At 41.7% G+C, this 20,529-nt stretch overlaps 1 protein-coding gene and 1 long non-coding RNA gene across 2 annotated transcripts in view; one reads left to right on the top strand and one right to left on the bottom strand.

The window, feature by feature from the left end:
- The window catches only part of LOC120435271 (NACHT, LRR and PYD domains-containing protein 12-like), a 237,957-nt gene that overhangs the window by 148,485 nt on the left and 68,943 nt on the right, over nucleotides 1–20,529 (bottom strand). The gene's annotated exons all lie outside the window — the stretch shown is intronic.
- LOC120438055 lies at nucleotides 1,304–15,459 on the top strand. The gene is made up of 4 exons (XR_005611629.1): nucleotides 1,304–1,939; nucleotides 6,776–7,318; nucleotides 7,830–8,003; nucleotides 15,402–15,459. It is a non-coding gene; the product is annotated as an uncharacterized LOC120438055 (long non-coding RNA).

Here is a 20,529-nt window from a genome sequence, read left to right as displayed (position 1 = left end):
CAGCAGGAGCTGGCTGACCATCTGCAGAGCAGTGAGATATTTCATAAGATATTATATGTTGCTCGATGAATGAATCATTTTACTTCATTTGAAGAAATAGTCAAAATGTATTTTCTCTATTGGGTCATTTAGGTACCTGCACAGGAAACATCAGGTGGTGTCATCGTAACCTTAAATCTGCCCTGAAGAAGAAGTTCCAGTGTGTGTTTGAGGGGATCGCTAAAGCAGGAAACCCAACCCTTCTGAATCAGATCTACACAGAGCTCTACATCACAGAGGGAGGGACTGCAGAGGTCAATGATGAACATGAGGTCAGACAGATTGAAACAGCATCCAGGAAACCAGACAGACCAGAAACAACAATCAGACAAGAAGACATCTTTAAAGCCTCACCTGGAAGAGATGAACCAATCAGAACAGTGCTGACAAAGGGAGTGGCTGGCATTGGGAAAACAGTCTTAACACAGAAATACAGCCTGGACTGGGCTGAAGACAAAGCCAACCAGAACATCCAGTTCATATTTCCATTCACTTTCAGAGAGCTGAATGTGCTGAAAGAGGAAAAGTTCAGCTTGGTGGAACTTGTTCATCACTTCTTTACTGAAACCAAAGAAGCAGGAATCTGCAGCTTTGAAGACTTCCAGGTTGTGTTCATCTTTGATGGTCTGGATGAGTGTCGACTTCCTCTGGACTTCCACAAAACTACAATCCTAACTGACCCTAGAAAGTCCACCTCAGTGGATGTGCTCCTGATAAACCTCATCAGGGGGAAACTGCTTCCCTCTGCTCACCTCTGGATAACCACGCGACCTGCAGCAGCCAATCAGATCCCTCCTGACTGTGTTGACATGGTGACAGAGGTCAGAGGGTTCACTGACCCACAGAAGGAGGAGTACTTCAGGAAGAGATTCAGAGATGAGGAGCAGGCCAGCAGGATCATCTCCCACATCAAGACATCACGAAGCCTCCACATCATGTGCCACATCCCAGTCTTCTGCTGGATCACTGCTACAGTTCTGGAGGATGTGCTGGAAACCAGAGAGGGAGGACAGCTGCCCAAGACCCTGACTGAGATGTACATCCACTTCCTGGTGGTTCAGGCCAAAGTGAAGAAGGTCAAGTATGATGGAGGAGCTGAGACAGATCCACACTGGAGTCCAGAGAGCAGGAAGATGATTGAGTCTCTGGGAAAACTGGCTTTTGATCAGCTGCAGAAAGGAAACCTGATCTTCTATGAATCAGACCTGACAGAGTGTGGCATCGATATCAGCGCAGCCTCGGTGTACTCAGGAGTGTTCACACAGATCTTTAAAGAGGAGAGAGGACTGTACCAGGACAAGGTGTTCTGCTTCATCCATCTGAGTGTTCAGGAGTTTCTGGCTGCTCTTCATGTCCATCTGACCTTCATCAACTCTGGACTCAATCTAATGGTAGAAGAACAAACGACCTCCAAGAAGTCTGAAACAAGAGAATCTGCAGAGAAACACTTTTATCAGAGTGCTGTGAACAAGGCCTTACAGAGTCCAAATGGACACCTGGACTTGTTTCTCCGCTTCCTCCTGGGTCTTTCACTGCAGACTAGTCAGTGTCTCTTACGAGGTCTCCTGACACAGACAGTAAGTAGCTCACAGACCAAAAAGGAAACAGTAAAGTACATTAAGGAGAAACTCCATGAGAGTCTGTATGCAGAGAAAACCATCAGTCTTTTCCACTGTCTGAATGAACTGAATGATCATTCTTTAGTGGAGGAGATCCAACAGTACACAAGTTCAGGACGTCTCTCCCACGATAGAATTTCTCCTGCTCAGTGGTCAGCTCTGGTCTTCATCTTACTGTCATCAGAAAAAGATCTGGATGTGTTTGACCTGAAGAAATACTCTGCTTCAGAGGAGGCTCTTCTGAGGCTGCTGCCAGTGGTCAAAGCCTCCAACAAAGCTCTGTAAGTAAATAAGTGTTCAGACTTTTATTTATAACTAATCTAATGCATAACACAATGTGTTATGGCCACTTAAAATCACAAGCATATTTATTTAAATGATCATCAGCACAAAATAAAGTACATTTTATTTAATGTTTAATAGCAGCGGCAAATGTCAGAGTTTCTTAAATATTTTTGGGGATCAGTTTTATCAAAGTCATTCAGAATCATCCTGTAAGTTAGTAAACTTTATTTATACAGCAGCTTTTACAGGTGAAAAACCGTGAAGTGCTTTACAATAGAAACAGGCAATAAAAACACAGAACATAAAAACATAAAACAATAAACATTTAACCTCCTTTAACATACAGCCTATAACTAGTTAAAGGCCAATCTGAATAAGTGAGTCTGAATAACTGAGTTAGTGGGACCATTAACATCCTTTGTCTGGAAGATCTCAGACTGTGAGAAGAGCTGTCGGATTCTCGAAGGTCAGAAATATACACTGGGGCTTGACCACACAGGGCTCTAAAAGTAAGGACTGAGATTTTAAATGAATTCTAACATGAACTGGTTACCAGTGTAAAGAGATTAAACTGTGAGTAATGTCCAGTCTGTTTCACGTGCTGGTTAAAAGCCTAGCAGCAGCATTCTGTACTGACTGAAGAGTTTCAAGACTGTGATGGAGCCACAGGTGATAATCATTAACTCCCTCATTCCTCCTCTGGTCTTATTGCTCTGCATCAGTGCACTGCTCAATTGAAGATGAGTTCACTTCTAAATGTTAAATGAGCCTCACCAGTACAGTTCCCCAGGATCTGCAGCTGCTGGCAAATTGAATAATATTCCTTGTGTTCCTTCTGGTTTCCTGTTGTTAGAGATTCTTTATTTGTCAGTCTCTCTAATGTCATCACTTTCCGTTTGAATGTACACAGTCTGCAATAACCATAAAAACCCAGAGGACACTGACATTTACACTGTGCAGTATGAGTCATGAGACTTTATCTCACTGCTTTGTGAAGGACTCTGATGTAAGGACCATTCAGTGTATCAGCTTTGCAGAACACATTTACATTAAAAGTTTACTTCCCCTCTGCAAATCGCTACCTTATTGTGGTGGAGGGGTTTGTGTGTCCCAGGGATCCCGGGATCTGGACCCTGTCTCAGTCCGGAGTTGCCCCTGGTGAGAGGCAGCTGGCTGGGGTGGGTATTCTAGTATCTCTTCGGCTTGCTCCCTGTACATTGGGGTTCTTCCCAGTGGATGAGAGGGTTTGTTTCCTGCACCTTCGGTTCGGGGAATGGGTACTGACTGTCATCTGCGCTTATGCATCAAGTGGCAGCTCAGAGTACCCAGCCTTCTTGGAGTCCCTGGGTGGGGTGCTGGAGGGTGCTCTCCCTGGAGACTCTGTTGTCCTTCTGGGAAACATCAATGCTCACGTAGGCAACGACAGTGAGACCTGAAGGGGTGTGATTGGGAGGAACGGCCTTCCTGATCTGAACCAGAGTGGTATTTTGTTATTGGACTTCTGTGCAAACCACAGTTTGGCCGTAACAAACACCATGTTCGAACATAAGAGTGTGCATAAGTGCACGTGGCACCAGGACGCTCTAGGCATCAGGTCAATGATTTTGTAATCGTATCACCAGACCTGCGACCATATGTTCTCGATACTTTGGTAAAGAAAGGGGCTGAGAGGGCCTTGATTTCTTAATAGAGAGCACCAAAGCCCCCAGCTATGTTCTTTGATGAAAGAAGGGTGGGAAAAATCAATTATCTCTACAGTTGCTAAGACCACAAAACCTACATCATTAAATGATTTTAGGCCTGTTGCTTTAACATCCTTAGTGATGAAGTCCTTTGAAAAGGAGATCCTGCAGCAAGTAGAGAAGCTTATAGACCCACTACAATTTGCATACAGGCCTCGTAGAGGTGTTGATGATGCAGTGGTCACTCTGTTGAACTTCCTCTATCACCATCTTGATGGCGCCAAAGCTCATGCTCGGCTCTTATTTATTGATTTTTCTTCAGCTTTTAATGCTATCCAGCCACATCTTTTAGTTGATAAACTTCTTAACCAGTTTAAACTTGATTTTAATCTCGTTGGTTGGATTTTAGACTTTTCAACTGACAGATCTCAGTGTGTGAGAGTAAACGGCTATTTCTCCAAACAGCTGAACTCTTCTACTGGCTCACCACAAGGTTGTTGTCTCTCTCCTCTACTTTATATTTTGTACACTAATGACTGCCGCAGTACACAGGCTAACAGGCATTTCATTAAATATGCAGATGACACAGTCATTGTAAGCCTCCTTCATGGTGAAGAGGATTCCCATGGGCCTGTTGTGGATGAGTTTGTTTCGTGGTGTGATCAGTCCTTCTTAATTAACACCTTGAAAACCAAGGACATGGTTATTGACTTCAGGAAGACATCCCCCCATCCTGCACTAACAGTGGTAAATGGTGCAGCCATTGAACTGGTGGACAGTTATAAGTATTTGGGGTTGTTCTTGATAAGACTCTGTCCTTGAGTCACATCTTGCTGCTACAGTAAAAAAGGTTCAACAAAGACTGTACTTTTTAAGGAGATTGAGAGGTTTCAATGTTTCATCTGAAATAGTGACTCTTTTTTGTAAAAGTTTTATTGAATCTGTTTTAACTTTCTGTATCATTGCTTGGTACGGTAATATGTCCTTGAATAATAAGACCAGACTTAGCAACCTGGTTAAAGTGGCTGGTCAGATTTCAGAGAGGTCTCAGGTCCAGCTTGTGGACTTCTATAACAGGCAGGTGCAACCTGTGTCCTGTTGTGTTCAGATCATCTTCTCATTATTGATTTTCAACTGCTTCCGTCAGGTCGTCGTTACAAAGTGCCTGCAGTGAAGACAAAGAGACATAGATTGTCTTTTCTACCTACTGCTATTATCATAGTTAATAACACTAAACCATAAGTGTTGTTGCCATTGTACATTGCACTGTTTTGATGAAAAATCTAGGTTGTTTTCTCAGGCTTATATTATATTATATTATATTATATTATATTATATTATATTATATTATATTATATTATATTATATTAATTATTTTTGTGTGTGTATGTGATGTGTTGGTTGTCTGTTTGTTTGTTTGTATGAACATACTGCAAACCAATTTCCCGTTAGGGACAATAAAGTTACCATTGAACCACCATTGAGCTGTCAAATGATCACCACCTGGTGGTGAGTTAGGTCAAGTGGCGGGGGAGGATGCTGGACAGACCTGGTGCACTTAAACGTATAGTGAGGGTGCGCTGAGAATGCCCAGCAGAGGCCCCAGTCCATGAGATCTTCAATGCACACCTCTAGCAGAGCTTCAACAGCATTCCGAGGGAGACATTGAGTCCGAATGGACCATGTTCAGCACCTCCATTGCCAAAGCTGCTGCACTGAGCTGCGGCCGCAAGATGGTCGGTTCCTGTCGTGGTGGTAACCCCCAAACCAAATGGTGGACACCAGAGGTGAAGGGAGCCACCAGGCTGAAGAAGGAGTCCTATTGTGGGACTCTGGAGGCAGCTGATAGGTACTGACAGGCCAAGTGGAATGTGGTTTGTGCAGTGGCTGAAGCAAAAACTTGGTTGTGGGAGGATTTCGGAGAGGCCATGGAAAAAGGCTTTCGGACTGCCTCGAAGAGATTCTGGCAAACCGTCAGGCAACTCAGGAGGGGAAAGCGTTCCACCTGCACTGTGTATAGTGCTGGTGGAGTGCTTCTGACTTCGACTGAAAATTGTCAAGCGGTGGAAGGTATACTTCGAGGAGCTCCTTAATCCCACTGGCACATCTTCTGTGGAGGAAGCAGAGTCTGGGACGACCTGCCAATCTCCGGGGTTGAGGTCACTGAGGCAGTTAAACAACTCCTTGGTGGCAGAGCCCCTGGGTTGGACGAGGTCCGCCCTGAGCTCCTGAAGGCTCTGGATGTTGTAGGGCTGTCCTGGTTGACACGTCTCTACAGTGTTGTGTGGAGATCAGAGGTGATAACTTTAGACAGGCCGACCGGGGTGGTGCTCCCCCTTTTTAAGAAGGGGGACTGGAGGGTGTTTTCCAACTATAGGGAGATCACATTTCTCAGCCTCCCTGGGGAAGTCTATGCCAGGGTGTCGGGTCCGTTAGCCGAACCATGGATACTGGAGGAACGCAGTTTTCGTCCTGATTGTGGATCACTGTACCAGCGCTTTATCCGTTCAAGGATCCTTGAGGGTACATGGGAGTTTGACCAACCAGTCTACATGTGTTTTGTGGACTTGGAGAAGGCATTTGACTGTGTTCCTCAGGGTGTCCCGTGGGGGGTTCTGTGGGAGTACGGGGTGTCTGGCCCGTTGCTACAAGCTGGAGGAGGTGGCTGGGGAGAGGGAGGTCTGGGGTTCTCTACTTAGGCTGGTGCCCTCACGACGCGGCCCCAGATAAGCGGAAGGATGGATAAAAGTTTACTTGTTCAGTCTTCCAGAATCTCTAGATCATATCTTGACCTTATTAGAATCAAAGGACTTTTGCAGTCCTTGAGTCTAACTAGTCCTCACTCACAAGGATCTGAGACCGCTTTCCGTCTGATTGGTGAATGCTTACAGACTTATCACCTGATCACTGTATGAGGAGTCATCACTTGTTTTCATTTAGCATTTTATTTTATGAGCAAGCTACAGGTCTTTGCCTTTTTCCCTGCATAAATATATAGTTTTTTATTCACCAGAAATAGTAATGCATGCTGACATTTGTCTTTCTTGTAAAGGTTCAACATATGAAAAATTTAAATGGATTACAAACCATTTCTGATCAAGTGACCACTTTTTAAAATTGTGTTTTTGGTTTGATTGTTTTTTTTTTTAGTCTGAGTGTCTCTAAACTCTCAGAGAGAGGCTGTGAAGCTCTGTCCTCAGTTCTCAGCTCCCAGTCCTCTACTCTGAGAGAGCTGGACCTGAGTATAAACACCCTGCATGATTCAGGAGTGAAGCTTCTGTGTGCTACAGTGGAGAGTCCACAGTGTACCCTGGAAACGCTCAGGTCAGATCAACTAATATTCTGAATTCTTTATAAATTAAGATAAGTAGTTAATTAAAATTCAAAGCAAATCAAGGTCAACTTTTAGTGTTGTTTTTACTAAGTACATGAGACAGATCTTTTGATTCTGAAGTTATGGTAGCCTGCCACATTTCTAATCTCTTTAACATCAGAGAACAAGGACTTTAAAAATGCTCTTCTCCCCAGACTGAGTCTTTGTAATTTGTCAGAGAGAAGCTACGAAGCTTTGTCCTCAGTTCTCAGCTCCCAGTCCTCTAGTCTCAGAGAGCTGGATCTGAGTAACAGTGACCTGCAAGATTCGGTAGTGAAGCTGCTTTCTGCAGGACTGAGAAGTCCAGACTGTAAACTTAGGTGAGATCAAGTGATATTGTGCTTTTCATCAATTGGCAGAATGAACCAATATGAATACACTGCTTGAAAAAAAAGATAATGAAAATAAAGGAACACCTTTTAGTCAGAGTATAGCATCAAGTCAGTTAAACTGCTGCAACATTTTTATAATCATTTATTTAGCAGAGAGAATTATTGATCAATGTCAGCTGCTTTGATGCTAATACACTGCCCTCACTGTACTGCCAGTGTTAATGCACATGGAGTCCAATTGCCATTTGCCATAAAATTGCAGAATTTATTAAGCATTATCCTGACTACCATTTTGGTATTTTATTGTTGTTGTTCCTTTTTCTTTTGAGCAGTGTATTTTAGCCAGTAAAGGTGAGTGTCATCCATTTGTTGTATCTTAGTAAGGCTTAAAGGACTCCTGAAAAAACATGGATTAAATGCTAAATCTAATAACTCTTCAATGCGCCCTCACTACACTTCAAAAACAGTGTTTGTTTAATGTTAACCTTTTATTTTTCAGACTGAGTCACTGTCAGATCTCACCGAGAAGCTATGAAGCTCTGTTCTCAGTCCTCAGCTCCAAGTCCTCTAGTCTGAGAGAGCTGAACCTGAGTAACTCTGACCTGCAGGATTCAGGAGTGACGCTTCTGTCCTTTGGAGTGAAGAGTCCACATTGTAAAATGGATACTCTTAGGTCAGAATTAAAAATTTTCCTCTTCAGAGCATTTAAAATCTTATTTATATTACTGAACAAACAGTAACTTGATAAAAATTTCTTAATGTAGGAATCAGTGTCTGAGGTTATTATATATATGAGGTTATTAGATATATGTTCATTTTCTTGGGTCTGCCCCGGGTCCTCCTCCCGGTGGGACATGCCCGGAACACCTCACCCAGGAGGCGCCCAGGAGGCATCCTTGTCAGATGCCCGAACCACCTCAACTGGCTCCTTTTGATGTGGAGGGGCAGTGGCTCTACTCTGAGCCCCTCCCGGATGGCCGAACTTCTCACCCTATCTCTAAGGGAGAGGCCAGCCACCCTTCGGAGGAAGCTCATTTCTGCCGCTTGTATCCGCGATCCGCGATCCCAGGACACGCTGGAGAGATTATATCTCTCGGTTGGCCTGGGAACGCCTTGGTGTTCCCCCGGATAAGCTGGAGGAGGTGGCTGGGGAGAGGGAGGTCTGGGCTTCTCTGCTTAGGCTGCTGCCCCCGCAACCCAGCCTCGGATAAAGCGGATGAAGATGGATGGATGGATGTTCATTTTCTGTCTTTCATTTGCAATGAAATGTCAAATCTGATCCTCGGAGTCAAAAATCTTTATGTCAGCAGGGTTTCATCCACCAAACCTTCCAGTTTGATTTCTGGCTGTATTCTGGAGGCTTTTACAGAGCTGTTCGTTGAAGAAACTGATTTACAGAACATTTTAGTAATAAAAAATATGGTCAAATGGATTAGTTCTGACTGAAAATACTAAATCTAATTTCTGGTCTTTAAAATTGACATTTGCACACATTTTAGAGATCAACCTTTCACAGGTACAGATGTTGCAGCTGTGGCCAAGTAAGTAAGGCCGTGCTGCATGTTTGGAGCAGCACTCCAATGGACAGACCTCTGTACTGATGGTGGGCTCTGCTCTGTATCCACCACACTGTTCTCAGCTGAGTCTTCCTCCTGTTCACACTCTGATGAAGCAACCAATAAGGCCAACTTTTTCTCTGGTGGCTCGGATGTTGTTGCTTCCACAGGTTTCCCTCCAACAACCCTCCATTCCTTGAGTAAGTTGGTGACTGAGGCCAAAACTTCAGCCCTCTCAGATCTGGGTAAACACTTGAGGTCCTTGAATTTGGCTTCAGTGCAGCAGCAACTTTCAGATATACAAATGTCCACGCCAGCTGTAGTTGCCATGGCAACCTTGGTGTTGTGAGGACGTTCCTGAGCGGCTGCTTGTTTCTGCAGATCATGTCCAGAGTGGATAGAAGTCCATCTGGTTGGACTGTCTTGTATTAGTGACTTTTTCTTTTGTCCATGTTCAATTTGTTGCTGTTCTAATTCTGCAGCGTTTGCTGGACTGTGTTTAAAGTGGCCCACAACCTTTGTGCACTTGGCCAGGACATTGTCAAACTCACTGTTCTGCAGAGATACTGTGACAGAACGCTGGAGAACGTGCATGATGCAGGGACGTGTTCAAAGGCAGACGTCTGGCAGCAACCATCATATTTCTTGCACTATCTGTACTGAGTGGGCTGACTTTATTTCAAATGTCCCAGTACTGTGCAACATGAATGAAATGTTCTGCACATTTCAGTCAAATGTCTCTGTTTTCATTACAGTCAGAGCATGTGAACGCAGCTCCCACTCTTCATTAATTTCATGTACTGTAAATCCGAGGTAACTATGGTCACCCAGCCACATCCAGTAGTCTCCAGAGAGACCAACAGCTGGTGCACGTTGTAAAATAATTGTTGCTGTTAATCAATTAATGAGTTAACGAGATAATAACAGGTTAACCTGCTCTAATAATTAGACTTTGCGGACAAACTGATGTGATCTCCATGTTTCCTTTGTTGGACTGTGGGCGAGTGTCAGAACTGAATGTACTAAGTAACATGTAGTGTTTATATATGTGTCAGTTCCAGTTTTAGAGCTCTAAAGTGCAGCTATCATGTTAGGAATATGTTAGGAATAGACAGTAACACTGAGCACACTGAGTTCAAATCTTTATTACCCCTCACTGCATTCTTGATGTTCATGAATTCAGCTGGTTCATGATTGTCTGCAGTATTAACCTCATATTTCCAACTAAAGTGTTGAATTTGACTGTTTGATGTTCTTTATGATCTCTGGCACCAGTTCATCTGTAGGACATGCTCAGGCCATCCATTTAGTGAAATTAGTGAAATGATGCTTAAAGTGCTCCTTGTTATATGAGCGTGCACAGATCCTGAAGCAGAAAACCTGGGTTAACAAAGAAATGATCATCACTGTGATGATATTCATCATCTCTGACTGGGATTTGATGCTTTGTCAAAGCAGCTAACACAAAGAAAGCCTGGCTATGTTGGACTTGCTGTGGAAGCAGCTCCCAGTTTGAGTTCAGGAGACAGACGCCCTCTCTACTTTGAAGATCAGCTTCAAACTTTCCTTTTTGATAAAGCTTATAGTTAGAGCTGGATCTCACTGTAAAATCTAATTAGTTCCCGAAACTCAAAAAAACTAAGTAAAGCTTACTTAAGATGAGTTAGGACAACTTATTCGCTGAAAGTATAGAGCAGTAAGAATAACTTTTTTCTGACACTAATTGGTTATCCACTGACAAACATTTCAAGTTCTACTAAATTGAAAAACAATTTGTGATAACTTAGTTAAAAAATAAATCACATTATGTTCTAACATCCTTGAAATATTTAGGACAACACTTTTATTTATATAACATTGAATGCAAATATGACTAAAAAGAATATGTCACAAATATGCTGACATATTGCTGACAATTACTAATACATTGAAAACCAAAATACTTACCACTGACTTTGTGTATTTCTTTCCAACAGCTCCTTTTCTAGACTTGTAAGAGTTTGATGTAATGTGAGCAGTGCTGGTCCCGAGCCTCAAAGATAGTAAGAAGAAAGCAGAGAGAAAAAAGCCATAGAATTATTTAGAAGCTGTTTTGATTATTAATGGCTGTGCAACCGTTATAATTGGACTGGGCGATATGACCCAAAATTCATATCTCGATATTTTTTTAGCTGGATGGCGATATACGATATATATCTCGATATTTTTTTAAAGCCATAAAGTAAGAAGAAAAAGAGAGTTCTTAGTCAAAGCTGTGTCCCAAATGTCATACAGGCACTTTTATTAACATACAGCATAGATGTACATGAAAAAATTACTCAAAAATAAATTATGAGCATTTATTAAATAATAATGCTCCATAAATAAAAGAAAACAATGTTGTTTTTGTGCATAACAAAAAGCTCACAATTGTGCAGTCAAAATGTAAACTAAAAGACGCTGAGCATAACAACAGACAGATTTCACAGCTGCTCTGTTCCCAACTTCTACTGCATGACTGACAGCCTTGAGTTTGAAATCCTCTTCCTACATTGCGTAGAGACAAAAGTGGATGAAAGAGAGGCAAACCTGTGGCTCCACAACTATAATTATAACGTAACAGACACTATATCGATATAAAGGATATTGTCACATCTTATATCTCGTATAAAAATATATCGATACTTTTAAAAAACTCGATATATCGCCTGGCCCTACAACCATATTAAACTAGTCAGTGTTGGGGAGTAACGGAATACATGTACCGGTGTTACATATTTAAAATACAAAATATGAGTAACTGCAGTTACAGTTAAATTGTTCAAATAAATTGATTATGGGGCGGTCTTTTCCTGTTTCATATGTTAGACTATGCCCTCTGTATTTTTGGTAATTCCACGCCGGTGGAAACCCAAACAAAACTTGCAATAAGAGACTTTAAAACCTGGTTCTCAATCTTGCAGCCCACATAATGATGTTAAGAAATGTTTTTTTAAAATATTACTCAAAAAATATTTTAATTTGAAGGCAATAGGCAGGGTTTTACAGTCACATGCCTAAAGAATGCAGCAAAACAAATACTATTGTTATTATTATTTAAAATGTAAACAGAAATGTTCATTAAATAGAAAAGCAGTTCGCTCATGTTGCTAAAGAAAGACTAGATTTGACATTAATAAATGCCAGAGATGCCACCACAAAGAATTAACAACAATTTTTTCATAGTCTCTTGTCTTGAGCGCGGAGTCAAGGAGGCCATTTACGTGAAAAGGGAAAGACCATCTCTGAATCAAGGAGGGGGCCTAAGGGTACATCTTTCGCCATCTTACAATGCTGTGATTGCAGCCATTCCCCAACTCTCTGTGAATGGTACTCATGGCCATTGATCAGTGTTCTTTGATCAGTGGGTTTTGGTCAGTGATTGTTGATCAATGGTCATGAGAATTTGCATAATTATGATTAAGGAACTGACCTCACAGCCCATTGTTCCTTCAGTGGGCTGGTTTCAGTCATTATGCAAATGTACTGTTTATAAGGTTTGGGGAAACCTGCAGTCAGCTGAGACTGAAGAAGTCACTTGGATGAGTGACGAAATGTTTCTCCCACAAAACGCTACGTCCAGATGAACAGATTCAACTTTTGGAGATAGTCTCTTGTCCTACTGTGCACCCTTCCCCTCTGTTTTACTTTCTCCCTTTCTTTCTTTCTTTCTCTTCCTTCCTTTCTGTTAGGATGCCTGGGTCGTTGACCCAGGGTTTTGAGTTTATTATTTTATTTATTATTTCTAGTCTTTGGTTTCTTTGTTAGAGTTCTGTCTTATGGTTTATGTCTCTGTGTTCTCTAGTTGTTCTGTCTCCCCTGTCAGCTGGATCCCCTTGTCAAGTTCGCGTCTCTGTGTTACGTTTCCTGTTTTACTTTGAAAGTCCGTGTCTCATGTAAATGCATCTGGTTTTGCTTCCTTTGTCTCGTTAGGCCTGATTTGCCCCAGCTCTGTTTCCCTCCTGTTACCCATTCCCTGATTCCCACTCCCTCTGTGTATTTAAACCCTGTCTTTCTCTGTGTCCGTGTCGTGATCTACCCTTATCTTGCTGTGTGGTCTGTGTGTGTAAGTTTACCTTGGAGTCTCAGTTTTTGTTACTTTTTTGGAGTTCAGCGTTAAAGCTGTATTTAAGTTCACCTTTTGTCTCCGAGTGTCTGCACACAGTCGTTTCATAACACGTTCTGTCTAATTGATTGTCCAAATTTTAATAACTTAAAAAATAAAATAAACAAACAGTAATAATTTAGATCAGTCAAGTGGACCAAAAGGAGTTCTTCCTTCCCACCATCACCAAGTGCTGCTCACAGTGGATTGTCTGATGATTGGGGCTTTCTCTCTAATATTGTAGGCTGTTACCTTACAGGGAGTGCAGAATTATTAGGCAAGTTGTATTTTTGAGGAATAATTTTATTATTGAACAACAACCATGTTCTCAATGAACCCAAAAAACTCATTAATATCAAAGCTGAAAGTTTTTGGAAGTAGTTTTAGTTTTAGCTATTTTAGGGGGATATCTGTGTGTGCAGGTGACTATTACTGTGCATAATTATTAGGCAACTTAACAAAAACAAATATATACCCATTTCAATTATTTATTTTTACCAGTGAAACCAATATAACATCTCCACATTCACAAATATACATTTCTGACATTCAAAAACAAAACAAAAACAAATCAGCGACCAATATAGCCACCTTTCTTTGCAAGGACACTCAAAAGCCTGCCATCCATGAATTCTGTCAGTGTTTTGATCTGTTCACCATCAACATTGCATGCAGCAGCAACCACAGCCTCCCAGACACTGTTCAGAGAGGTGTACTGTTTTCCTCCTTGTAAATCTCACATTTGATGATGGACCACAGGTTCTCAATGGGGTTCAGATCAGGTGAACAAGGAGGCCATGTCATTAGTTTTTCTTCTTTTATACCCTTTCTTGCCAGCCACGCTGTGGAGTACTTGGACGCGTGTGATGGAGCATTGTCCTGCATGAAAATCATGTTTTTCTTGAAGGATGCAGACTTCTTCCTGTACCACTGCTTGAAGAAGGTGTCTTCCAGAAAGTGGCAGTAGGACTGGGAGTTGAGCTTGACTCCATCCTCAACCCGAAAAAGGCCCCACAAGCTCATCTTTGATGATACCAGCCCAAACCAGTACTCCACCTCCACCTTGCTGGCGTCTGAGTGGGACTGGAGCTCTCTGCCCTTTACCAATCCAGCCACGGGCCCATCCATCTGGCCCATCAAGACTCACTCTCATTTCATCAGTCCATAAAACCTTAGAAAAATCAGTCTTGAGATATTTCTTGGCCCAGTCTTGACGTTTCAGCTTGTGTGTCTTGTTCAGTGGTGGTCGCCTTTCAGCCTTTCTTACCTTGGCCATGTCTCTGAGTATTGCACACCTTGTGCTTTTGGGCACTCCAGTGATGTTGCAGCTCTGAAATATGGCCAAACTGGTGGCAAGTGGCATCTTGGCAGCTGCACGCTTGACTTTTCTCAGTTCATGGGCAGTTATTTTGCGCCTTGGTTTTTCCACACGCTTCTTGCGACCCTGTTGACTATTTTGAATGAAACGCTTGATTGTTCGATGATCACGCTTCAGAAGCTTTGCAATTTTAAGACTGCTGCATCCCTCTGCAAGATATCTCACTATTTTTGACTTTTCTGAGCCTGTCAAGTCCTTCTTTTGACCCATTTTGCCAAAGGAAAGGAAGTTGCCTAATAATTATGCACACCTGATATAGGGTGTTGGTGTCATTAGACCACACCCCTTCTCATTACAGAGATGCACATCACCTAATATGCTTAATTGGTAGTAGGCTTTCGAGCCTATACAGCTTGGAGTAAGACAACATGCATGAAGAGGATGATGTGGACAAAATACTCATTTGCCTAATAATTCTGCACTCCCTGTACACTGCTAAACAGCTTGAGATGACTGCTGTTGTCTGTTGGGATTTGAACCTTATAAATTAAGTCAAATCAAATCAAATCAAAATCAAATCAAATCACTTTATTGTCACGTCACATGTGCAGGTACACTGGTACAGTACATGCGAGTGAAATTCTTGTGTGCGAGCTTCTCAAGCAACAGAGTTGTGCAAAAATACAATAACGTAAAACAAGCAAAATATAAGAATGGCTAAATCTGAAAGTAATAAATATATGTACAATATATAAGAGTATATGCATTACTGGATGTGTATACTAAATATGTTTTTCTACGTGTGTGTGTGTGAGTGTGTATGTATACATATTTTACAAATGAAATAGAGTAAACAATAAAATAAGATATATAAAATATACAGAGGTTGGTAGTTGGACATGTGCAAAACAGTGGCATTAATGTACAGTATGGAGTGCATAATGTTGAAGTTCCAGTAGTGAAGGTGAGGTGTCTATGAAGTGTAAATTGAATGGATGTAAATGGATAGGTGTTATTGTATGACAAATAGAAAATGATTATTGACAGATGGATTGTTGTTCTGTGTGTCTGCAGTCTGTCAGGCTGTCTGATCACAGAGGAAGGCTGTACTTCTCTGGCCTCAGCTCTGAGCTCCAACCCCTCCCATCTCAGAGAGCTGGACCTGAGTTACAATCATCCAGGTGATGCAGGAATGAAGCTGCTGTTGGCTGGACTGAAAGATCCAGGCTGGAGACTGGACACTCTCAGGTATGGAGAGAATGTCTGATAGATGAGGAAGAGCAGGAAACATTTCCTGTGTCCTTCACTCACTTCCTGTTTGTTTCCTGCAGATGACACGTGAACAATCACACATGCAGGAATATTTTCAGGGACATTAGTCTTGCTGGATAGTACATGAGTCTGTTTGCAGGAACATTAATGATAACTGATAAGTTATGTTGAGAGTTTCATTCAAAGTAGACCTACAGTTAGGTCCATAAATATTTGGACAGAGACAACATTTTTAATTTTGGTTACCATGGTGAATTTTGAATGGAAAAATCAGATGCAGTTTAAGTTCAGACTTTCAGCTTTAATTCAGTGGGTTGAACAAAAGATTGTATAAAAATGTGAGGAACTAAAGCATTTTAGGGGCTCTAAAATAATTGGATGAAAAGATATAAGAGAAAATAAAATGTTCATTTCTAATACTTGGTTGAAAACCCTTTGTTGGCCAATGAGAGCCTGACGTCTTAAACTCATGGACATCACCAGATGCTGGTTTCCTCCTTTTTAATGCGCTGCCAGGCCTTTACTGCAGCATTAAGTTGCTGTGTGTTTGTGGGTCTTCCTGTCCAAAGTTTAGTCTTCAACAAGTGAATTGCTCAGTTGGGTTAAGATTGCATAGATTTTGTCATTCCTAATAGTGCAGCAGTTTCTCAGAGGTTTTTTTTTTTGTCAAAGCTTAAGGATGGCTTGTTTCACCTACATGGAGAGCTACTTTGGCTGCATGTTATCTGTTTATAGCAAAATGTTCCAAAAGCAAGCACCACACCTCAAATCCACCCCCTGACTGTTGTCTGCTTAATAGATGATGACAACCAAGGAATTGTTCTCTCCTGCCCATGAAATGGATGATGAATCAGTTGTCCAATTATTTTTGATCTCTTTAAAAAGAGCAACCTTTTGGGTTTCAGTAAACAGGTAAAAAAAAAAACTGTCAGTGTCCAAATATGTATTGACCTGAGTGTAAATAAACAAGCACTATTGCATCTGAGATGATCAAAATCCAGCTGTAGTTGAGCTGCAAGAAAACGTTTCATGTTCCAGCTGTGCCACATTTCATATTCATTTAAAATTAGGTTTCAAAGTGAGGATGACTGATTTTGTCCTCTCTCCTTGTGTCCCTTCCTTGGCTCCTCTGCTCACAGCTCTGGTGGGACGGGCTAAGATGTGCGGAGAGCAGTGCAGGATGAACAAAGTGAGGAATGAGAAAGGGGCACAGACTGAAAAGCTTGATGACCTTAGGCAGGTCTATGGGACAGACAGTAAATTTATCATGTTTGAATCAGTGAGTGAGATGAAGAGTGATGGTGGAGATGGACTACATACACAGGAGGCTGGCACTGAAATAATCTGTATAAAAGGTGAATTAATACTGAGGACAGGTGAAAGATGCAGAGGAAGGTGAGGAAGTGACAAAAGGAGCCTTTATTGACCAAAAGATAAAAGTCCAACATCAGGAAACACAAAGTCCATTAAACAGAAAACAGTCCAAAGGAAGAGGGTCCTAATGCGATTGGTAACTGCGATAGACAGTTCAACACGGTAACCTGAACAAACTTCATCCTGGCAGCGTGTGCTATTTTGAACTGTATTTGTTTACAATTTGGAAAGTCAAGTTTGCTGAATGAACTATGAGCAGTTTGAATCAGTTATATTTCATTCTATACAGTGGTGTATTGACAGACCCAGGATCAGTCCAAATCAGCAGTTTGATCCACGTATGGATTTAAGTGTATTTGTGAAAATGTTGGACTGTTTCTTTATCAGTGTCTAACAGTATGTGTATGAGAGCCATTTGAGGTCCATGTGTGCATGCTGAAAGAGACTGTGCTGCTCTGACCCCCCTCCTCCTTTCAGGGTGGAGCCTGCTGGAGTCCGATGGTTGAGACCAGGTCTGAGGAAGTGTAAGTGTGTTTTTAATGGGATTCATGAAAACAAAGCAGCACACATTCAACCATCTTCAAACTGTCACATCACCCATTCACATCTCTGATGTCAGGAGTCATCAAAGTGTCAATCAATGAACAGATGATGGATCAATAACTGCAGCTGGATTGTGTTTGTTCTCTCCATCAGATTCCTGTCAAATCACAATCGACACAAACACAGTGAACACAAACCTCCAACTGTCTGACAACAACAGGAAGGTGTCACAAGTGAAGGAGGTTCAGTCATATCCTGATCATCCAGACAGATTTGAACTTCCTCAGCTGCTGTGTAGAAATGGTCTGACTGGTCGCTGTTACTGGGAGGTCGAGTGGAGAGGAAACGTTTTCATATCAGTGAGTTACAGAAGAATCAGAAGGAAAGGAGGCAGTAAAGACTGTTGGTTTGGTAAAAATGATCAGTCCTGGAGTCTGAGTTGCTCTGATTTTTGTCCTCGTTCTGTCTGGCACAATAACAGACAAACATCCATCTCCTCCTCCTCCTCCTCCTCCTCCTCCTCCTCCTCTGTCTCTAACAGAGTAGCAGTGTATGTGGACTGTCCTGCTGGCACTCTGTCCTTCTACAGAGTCTCCTCTGACACTCTGATCCACCTCCACACCTTCAACACCACATTCACTGAAACTCTTTATCCTGGGTTTAGGTTCTGGTCTCCTGGTGCCTCAGTGTGTCTGTGATAAGTTGAGTGTAAAGTGATGAGGCAACACATTCTCCTGCATTGTAAACAAATACAGTTACACAATTCCATCTCCTCAATAGGTACACACTTTGACCAAAAGAAATCGGTCAGATCTGCAGGTGGGGAGAGTCAACAGAGATTTACTCACCATGTGGATTTCGTTCTTCCTTGTGCTGTTAGTGGTGTGCGCCCATGAGACTTTATATTTCTGTTGTTTGCCCTGTTTATTCTTTGCTGTGGACATTGTCCTCCGGGATTTAAACTTCCCTTTTAACAGGAAGAAACCTCCGGCAGAACCAGGCTCAGGGAGGAGCGGGGCCATCTGCTGCGACCGGTTGGACTGAGAGAAGGAAAACAGGATAAAGACATGCTGTGGAAGAGAGACAGAGATTAATAACAGATATGATTCAATGCAGAGAGGTCTATTAACACATAGTGAGTGAGAAAGGTGACTGGAAATGAAAAACTCAAACGCATCATGGGAATCCCCTCACAGCGTATGTCTATTGAGGCATAACTAAGGGAGGATTCAGGGTCACCTGGTCCAGCCCTAACTATATGCTTTAGCAAAAAGGAAAGTTTTAAGCCTAATCTTGAAAGTAGAGATAGTGTCTGTCTCCCGAATCCAAACTGGAAGCTGGTTCCACAGAAGAGGGGCCTGAAAACTGAAGGCTCTGCCTCCCATTCTACTTTTAAATACTCTAGGAACAACAAGTAGGCCTGCAGTGTGAGAGCAAAGTGCTCTAATAGGGTGATATGGTACTACAAGGTCATTAAGATAAGATGGGGCCTGATTATTTAAGACCTTGTATGTGAGGAGCAGGATTTTGAGTTGAATTCTGGATTTAACAGGAAGCCAGTGAAGGGAAGCCAAAACAGGAGAAATCTGCTCTCTCTTTCTAGTCCCTGTCAGGACTCTTGCTGCAGCATTTTGGATAAGCTGAAGGCTTTTCAGCGAATTTTTAGGACATCCTGATAATAATGAATTACAGTAGTCCAGCCTGGAAGTAATACATGCATGAACTACTTTTTCAGCGTCACTCTGAGACAGGATATTTCTAATTTTAGAGATGTTGCGCAAATGGAAGAAAGCAGTCTTACATATTTGTTTAAGATGTGCGTTGAAGGACATGTCCTGGTCAAAATGACTCAAGGTTCCTCACACAGCGTTACTGGAGGCCAAGGTAATGCCATCCAGAGTAAGAATCTGGTTCGATACCATATTTCTAATATTTTCAGGGCCGAGTACAATAACCTCAGTTTTATCTGAATTAAGAAGCAGAAAGTTAGCGGCCATCCAGGTCTTTATGTCTTTAAGACATTCCCACAGTTTAACTAATTGATGTGTGTTATCTGGCTTCATGGATAGATAGAGGTGGGTGTCATCTGCATAGCAGTAAAAAATGTATACTATGTCTTCTAATGTATAGAAGCATGTATAATGTAAACAGAATTGGTCCTAGCACTGAACCCTGTGGAACTCCATAATTAACGTTAGTGTGTGAAGAGGACTCTCCATTTACATGCACAAATTGGAGTCTATTCGATAGATATGATGCAAACCACTGCAGCACAGTACCTATCATACCTGCAGCGTGCTCTAATCGCTCTAATAGGATATTATGGTCGACAGTATCGAACGCAGCACTAAGGTCTAGCAGGACAAGCACAGAGATGAGTCGACTGTCAGAGGCCATAAGAAGATCATTTGTAACCTTCACTAAAGCTGTTTCTGTGCTGTGATGAGCTCTGAAACCTAAACCTAAAGCCATTCCTGTCCAGATGATCTGTTAGCTGTTAGACAACTACTCTATTATTATTAGATTAGCGTTTTTTTTAAAAAGCATGCTGATCGAGTATCTTTCCATCAAAGACAGCTGCAAGCCACGCTGTCTACAGTTTTTTTTTTTTTTTTTAGCCCAGAGAAAGCATGTAAAGACTTATAAAAGAGGGACTGGGTCTAAACAAAAGAAAAATGATGCCATGGTCCCGTGTTTTGTAAAACGATTTATTAGATGTGTATTAAGATGTAAAGCCAGCAATTTTAACCAAACTTCATGGTCTCTGAAAGCTTTTAATGATTGTCACTCATGTTAAAAATTATTTTTTAATAAACATTGAAACGTTTTTGGAAAAAAATTGTGTAATGTGTTTAATGTGTAATGTGGATTTACATGGATTACATCAGAAATTTAACCAAGTAGGTGATAAGGCAATTGTCTTGCTTTTTTTCTCTTTTTTCTTCTCAATAATGTCTTCCTCTGATGATGTCTGGTATTCTCGGGTTTTTCCTGCATGTTTAAGCTCTGCTAT

This window comes from Oreochromis aureus, linkage group 3 (genome assembly GCF_013358895.1).
Source record: "Oreochromis aureus strain Israel breed Guangdong linkage group 3, ZZ_aureus, whole genome shotgun sequence".
In the NCBI taxonomy this organism is placed as follows: Eukaryota; Metazoa; Chordata; class Actinopteri; order Cichliformes; family Cichlidae; genus Oreochromis; species Oreochromis aureus.
The sequence above is the reverse complement of the archived record's forward strand: the minus strand, read 5'-3'. Positions and strand labels throughout refer to the sequence as shown.